This window comes from Thamnophis sirtalis, unplaced genomic scaffold, assembly GCF_051295495.1.
Source record: "Thamnophis sirtalis isolate CommonGarterSnake01/CBP01778 unplaced genomic scaffold, rThaSir2_p1.2 scaffold_1, whole genome shotgun sequence".
Taxonomy (NCBI): domain Eukaryota; kingdom Metazoa; phylum Chordata; class Lepidosauria; order Squamata; family Natricidae; genus Thamnophis; species Thamnophis sirtalis.
Window position 1 is genome coordinate 117707783 of NW_028261381.1, and position 5540 is coordinate 117713322.

Consider the following 5540-nt stretch of genomic DNA (forward strand, 5'->3'; position numbering starts at 1 on the left):
TGTTACCTTTAAGCTTTGTCAAAATTTACATTAAAATACTTGTATGAGGACTGTGACGTTATGTTTTAAAAAAAAGTGTTAAGTCACAAAATGCGGTAATAAATATTTCATTTTTTGATTTTTTTGGGTTAGACACTTGCGTTTTTAATCATGAGTAGAATAATGTGTTTTCTAGTGATAGCAAGAGCTATTATCTTGCATTTGTTGCATATAATAACTGAAATAAAACGTACCTAAATTTATAGGGCTTTATAATAGCAAATTAGGTTATAAATCCTTTAATGCGGTATAATATTATTAGAATTATGTGTAACCTTTAGATCTAGAACAAAACCATATATCTGTTTCCATATGTGTGGTAAAAGGAAGTACATGAATAGGGTTGTTTTTTTCAATTCTCTCCATTTCTATCCTTAGCCTTAATTGAACAAACCCATAACTGACTGTAATACAAAGCTTATGGACTGTCATGCAGGATGAAATTATTAATGTTAGTTCATGAATAGATTTAATTTCTGATATAATTAATCAGTGGAACAATTTGCCTCCAGAAGTTGTGGGTGCTCCAACACTGGAAGTTTTTAAGAAGAGATTGGATAACCATTTGTCTGAAATGGTATAGGTCACAGTGATGGTGAACCTATGGCACGCGTGCCAGAAGTGGCATGCAGAACCATCTCTCCAGGCATGTGAGCCGTCACCCGTTGCTCTTCCGGGTTCCAGCACACCGACCAGCTGGTCTTCACACCCATTGGAGTGCCAGAAAGCGGAAGACCAGCTGCCTGGTGCCCATGCATGTGCTGGGAAGCTGCTCTTCTGGTTTCCAGCACATGTGTGCATGTGCGCATGCATGCTCCTGTTTCAGCATTCAGTGCCAAAAAGGTTCAGCAACACCTGTATAGGGTTTTCTGTCTGAGTAGGAGGTTGGACTAGAAGACCTCCAAGGTCCTTTCCAACTCCTGTCATCCTATTCTATCCTATCCTATCCTAATAATTTCACTTCCAAACCATTTTGTTTTATTTATATAAACATATAACAAAAATATCAAATTTAATCCTCTTTAAATGAATAAGAATGGGTTGGACAATGTCTGTCACTGATAATTATCAGGACTGTGAAAATATTTCAAAAGAATTGTTACATATTTCTACATGTTACAAAGCACTTTTCCAAGGTTTGCACAGCTCTAATAATTAGTCTGCAATTCTATGTATGTTTACACAGAAACACTGTGTATGCCTCTCTTTTAAATATGTGTGCATAGCAATGCAGGCATAGATATCTAAAATAATTTTTAGAGTACTTAAATACAAATACTTTATGTACTACATAAAGTAGGATACAACAACAAATACAATCAAGTGGTTGCATTTCAGATTATTAAGGTAAAATATGCATGAACCTTTTGCTTTCCTTCACAGGATACAGAAATTAACATAGGAAGTCTCTAATTAACATGGTTTATGTTTTGTCCACACTGAGAAATAATGGTTCCTGGTTTTAGAATTAATATACTACATTATTAATGTTACTTTTAAAGTAATGTAACATAGATCAGTGTTTCCCAACCTTGGCAACGGGAAGCGATCTGGACTTCAACTCCCAGAATCCCGCAGCCAGCATTCGGTGGCTGGGGGATTCTGGGAGTTGAAGTCTGGACCTCTTTCCATTGCCAAGGTTGGGAAACACTGACATAGATAACAATAGTTTTTCACAGGGACAAAATAGGAAACACTCCTTCCTGGCCTAAAGAAATAGGCTGTACTCAGGACTGAAACACTGATATGTTGTCTTAAAAATGAGACCTAACTGTCAGTTATGGTTTGTACCCATGCACACAGGGCCATATAGCCTCCTCTCACATTGTTACTTTTTAAAATGACATCAATCACATGAAAGGATTTATTGAGACTAAGACTACAGTAGGTTCATAAGAGCTGAGTGTTACTGAATTCCATGAGTGTTAGGGAATTCAATGAGTTGGAAACAAAACAATCACATGGGCCTGAAGAGGAGCAACAATCCAGATTTCTCCCCATTCCTCCATGTTTTTAGAGAGTACATGCCATTACGTGCCTGGCAGAGGGACTTCATAATATAACCTCTTTTCTTTGTAGGTAGATTTGCGGCAGAAAGGAATTTTTGCTGGAGCATATCTAATGTCATGAAACAGAAAGACTACAATTGAATTAATAGAATAAGTGTTACAATTGAGGAATCCAATGATGGTCTAGAGATTGTTTGCAAAACTATCAGCCAACTGTCCCACATCTCATAAGGAAAGGGAAGCAATGTGCTTCAAGTGGTATGGCACAAGGAACAAGCATAGATGAACTGCTACTTTGGGAGGTTTTTGTGCCATCAGGAAATGGGGCACCATTTCCACTGTCTTCTGCTGCACACAGGCATTTTTCCTCAACTTGATTGGTAAATATTTTCATTTGATTCTTTAACATATTAAAACAATTGCAAAGCAACCTTTCAGTCTTAAAATGCTATACAACTGAAAAGGAATATGAAGTTCTACATAGCTGAGACAGCTCAACTATGCCTGGACAGAAAACAATTTCTATATTAGATGTTAAATTTAACTTGGATTTAAACCTTTGCGATTCTCGGTTTTGTTATTCAGTTCTTACATTCTTGGAAATATAAACTAAGCATTAGATTATTAGAGCAGTACCAAAACATTTTCTTTTCTTTTTTTATTTTAAAGGAAACTGAAACCAAATAGTCATATTTTAAATCAGATGTTGTGACTATTTCCTGACCTTGGCAAAATATGGTTTTGGTGAAGATATTAAATTTTCCCAGCAAACTTAACCTTTTTCTTATTTTTGTAATGAACTAAAATCTTTTTATTCCTACAGCTTCTTTTCTCTCCCTAGGTTCTAATCTGCATGAGCTATGTTGGTAGAATCTGAGCTGCACTATAATGTGAAAAGATTGTGCCATCTGAGGTTTACTATTTAGCACAGAGAGTTCTGATTTGGGTATATTTAAAAAATGTTCAGCTGTCAAAAGTGAAAGAAAATGGGAATAGTGTTTTGACAGCGGCACAGTGTTAAAGGAAATACTTTAGTTTGACTAAAATTGCTTACGTTCTGGGAAACGAAAGGTAATAGAAAATAGAAAACACCTCTTGTTTATTGGAGGGGGGATATCTAATTTTCCATTTCCCTGAACAAACCAAAGAAGACTCTGTAATCCTAGAAAATAAGAAACGTTTGAAATTGATCCATTCTTTGTTATGGAAGGAATCTTGACAAGGAAAACAGGAGTTTTAACTTCTAGCTGTTTTTGGTAGACTTCTAATGTAAAAGGGAGACATGAAATTGGTTCAGGAACACTTTTTTTTCCCCCTAGGCAAGATTGTATATTGAGTTCATGTACAAAGCAAAATGTATATGTGGTGAATGATGTAGTGTCATCTAAAAGTTTCACCAAATAAATATTTTAAATTTTAACATTATTTCTCTGCAGGACCCAAATTCTCCCTTCAGACCTGATGCCAGGGCTGCAATGCAATGTACATCTAAGTAGGTATGTTTTAAATAGGACTACAAGATTGCAATTTCCATACCTAGCTAAAGAGAGCAAATACTATGAATTTACAGAAGGCCCAGCAAATTTGTATAGGATGTACAGGAAGGGGCTGTTCTGAGCCTCTAAAAGCTTTTGTGCCATGTGTGAGCACTGCTAAAAGCACAAATCACGACAACATAATTCACATATAGCATCATACGTAGTGCATACATATATAAATAGTAATGAATAAATAAGTCTAAATCCCATTAAGGGGATGGCAAGGAGAGAAAAGCCCATGGCAGAAAGATCACAGTGCCTGTGAGAAATGGCAGGATACATTTAGTCCCCCCACCCAATTCCCTTTTGCGAGATGGGGAAAATCCAGTGGTTCTAAGAAGAAAGATGTTTCAAGCTTCCTCTTTTGTTAGGAAGACAGCCTTGGCCTTTCTTTACCTCTATATTAGTGTAGGACTAGGATCCAGGAGCTCTAATTCCTCATACAAATTGTGGCTTTTTAAAGAGTTGCTATTCTTCGCTTCTCCTCTACCCCACAGCCTCCTGCATGTTCATTCCAAAGTAAACCTTGTCAAATTAAGTGGGTATCATTCTCAAGGCAGGAGAGTTATTAGGGTTGTAACCTGAGAAACAGACACAATTGAAGGGTGGGAGTGGAGGGGGAGGCTTTGAGAGTGTTTCTGGCCAAGTTTGGTAGGGGAAGAAAACCCCCACAGAGAGAATAAGAAGGGACTGGGTGGAGATGTTATAAAGCAGATTTTCATATTAATAGTTTAGGGGAAGTGAGGCAGAAGGGAGGTGGGTCTTCTGGGCAGGGTCCCTGCCACAGTCATGATGGATGACCCAGGAGGAGACCCTCCCCCTTCCTCAGCAGCTTTAGGAACCGAATAAACAAACACCTCCACCCTCTTTGCAGCTTCTCCATTATGAATCAATTACCTCGCGCCGCATTTTCTTATTTGCTTAAATAAAGCACTTAGAGGATTAAAGGGGTTTTCTTTTTGTGTCTTACTTAGGGAATAAATACCAAAAAGAGGGGAAAAAAGAAAGAAAAGAAAAGAAAAAGTCCTTGTCGGCGGTGGTAATAATAATGGTGATGATGATTTCAGGTTGAGGCACTTCGCAAAGAGCTTCGCCCGCTGAGTTATTTGCCGGATTGGGAGACGCTGCACATTGTGCCACGGCGCAACTTAAAAGAACGCCTCTCTCCAACTAATGGGTTTTGCATTACACGCAATTACTTAGAGAAAAGCCACGTCGCCCTCGAGTGCAGGCAACCTCGTTATTTAACTCCTTGAGGACAAAGCCGCCGGGCGACGTTTCCCCTCAATAGCTGGGACTCCGGTGGCTGCTCCGGGGATGCTGAAGTGGGAGAAGCCAGAGAGGCCGAGGCAAGAGAGAGGCCCGGACAACAATGCTCGCGCCCAAGAAGTTGAACCGGGAGGCGTTGGCGATGCAGGCGTGGAAAGTTGGGTCTTTGGGCGGCGGGGCGCGCTGCCTTTTCCCCACTAGCAGCCAGAGCATGGGAGGCGCTCAAGGTGTTTCTATGGCTACCTCGCGCATGTGGGAGGGTTAGATGTGAGGGTGCCCAGGAGAAAAGGCAGCTCTTGGGTGATCATTTATCAATGTCACCCACATAATGATTCTCTCTGCAGCCCTCTATTGATGAGGATAATTACATTAGCTCGGAGTGACTGATCAATGAAAACCCACCAAACAAAAACTTCTTTGCTCTCGCTTACAATACAAAAGGGAGAAGCGGAGAATGACACCCCCCCATACACCCAACCCCCCCAACCAGCTTCACCCCTTTCCTCTCGGCCAATGGGTTTCGGATAAAAAAATAAGGGGGGAAGGGGGGGAAATCAACCGATCACCCAACGGCGAGGCTAGTTGTTTGTTTTGACTTAAGTTGCCGTTGGGTGAAAACGCTGGGTGCAGAAGGGGTGACCTCCATTGTTTACCGGGCAAAGTGTCTTCTCGCGTCGAAGGACCC

General features: G+C 40.0%; 1 protein-coding gene across 3 annotated transcripts in view; it reads left to right on the forward strand.

The window, feature by feature from the left end:
* The window catches only part of MEIS2 (Meis homeobox 2), a 234108-nt gene extending 233990 nt beyond the window's left edge, over positions 1 to 118 (forward strand). For all 3 annotated transcript variants that reach the window (XM_087723142.1, XM_087723139.1, XM_087723130.1), the window contains one exon: positions 1 to 118. This exon is cut by the window's left edge and continues 1274 nt beyond it. The gene's annotated coding sequence lies outside the window, so the exon portion shown is untranslated.
* Positions 119 to 5540: the final 5422 nt, after the last annotated feature.